Genomic DNA, 910 nt, shown 5'->3' with positions numbered 1-910 from the left:
CCCGGCACGGCCGCACTGCCGGGCCGGGTCAGCGCCCCGCCGGCCCGTCCTGCCCCGGAGCAGCCCAGCGCCGGGCCTGCGGGATTGCCGCAGCTCGGCCTCAGAGCCCCCCGGGAGCTGAAACCCGCGTTCGGGGGCCTGCAGGAGTTGCCGCTAGCCAGGGCTGTCTCGTAAGGCAGCGGTAAAATCCAGCTCCGGCGTGGGGAGAGAGGGGCTGGGGAGACACTGGCACAGGCTGCCCAGGGAGGTCGTGGGGCTCCATCGCTGGCAGCGCTCACAGCCAGGTTCTGTAAGGCCTTGAGCGAGGTGCCCCTGCCCGTGGCAGGGCTTTGAGCTGGATGATCTATGCTCCATCCTAAGCCCTTATCCTTCTGGGATTCTGTGGATCGCTTACTGCTATGGCGTTCTCCCCCTGTCACCCTTTACAGAAGCAAGCTGTACACATTACAGCTGTGGGGTGTATGCAGCCCTCTCAGGCACATGATGTGACTCTTGGGGATGGTTCTGTGCAGGGCCAGGAGCTGGACTGCACAATCCTTGTGGGTCCCTTCCAACTCAGCATATTCTGAGGGCTGGATGATGCCCCAGGCAGCTGCTGCAGTCACCCTCCCACTCAGCAGCCCTGCTGACTGTGGGAGCTGGATGTTGATCCAGTATCGTTGTAACTCCCTTTAAGCTTTCCAGGCACTCGTGTTGCTCACCAGAACTTCTCCAGGACATGGAAATAACACAGGCACCTAGCTAAACTGCCAAAATCCATTACTGCTATCTCTTTTAAGTAGGAAACTGAGTAGCTGTTCATGTTTGCTTAGTGGCCTATGACGCCCTAAAGCTCCATACTGCAGGTGATTATTATGACTGCTCTAAACTCGGCCTCCACAGTGAAAACACCTCCTACACGAAGCAACAG

This window comes from Passer montanus, unplaced genomic scaffold (genome assembly GCF_014805655.1).
Source record: "Passer montanus isolate IOZ18808 unplaced genomic scaffold, ASM1480565v1 scaffold5, whole genome shotgun sequence".
Classification (NCBI taxonomy): Eukaryota; Metazoa; Chordata; class Aves; order Passeriformes; family Passeridae; genus Passer; species Passer montanus.
The sequence above is the reverse complement of the archived record's forward strand: the minus strand, read 5'-3'. Positions refer to the sequence as shown.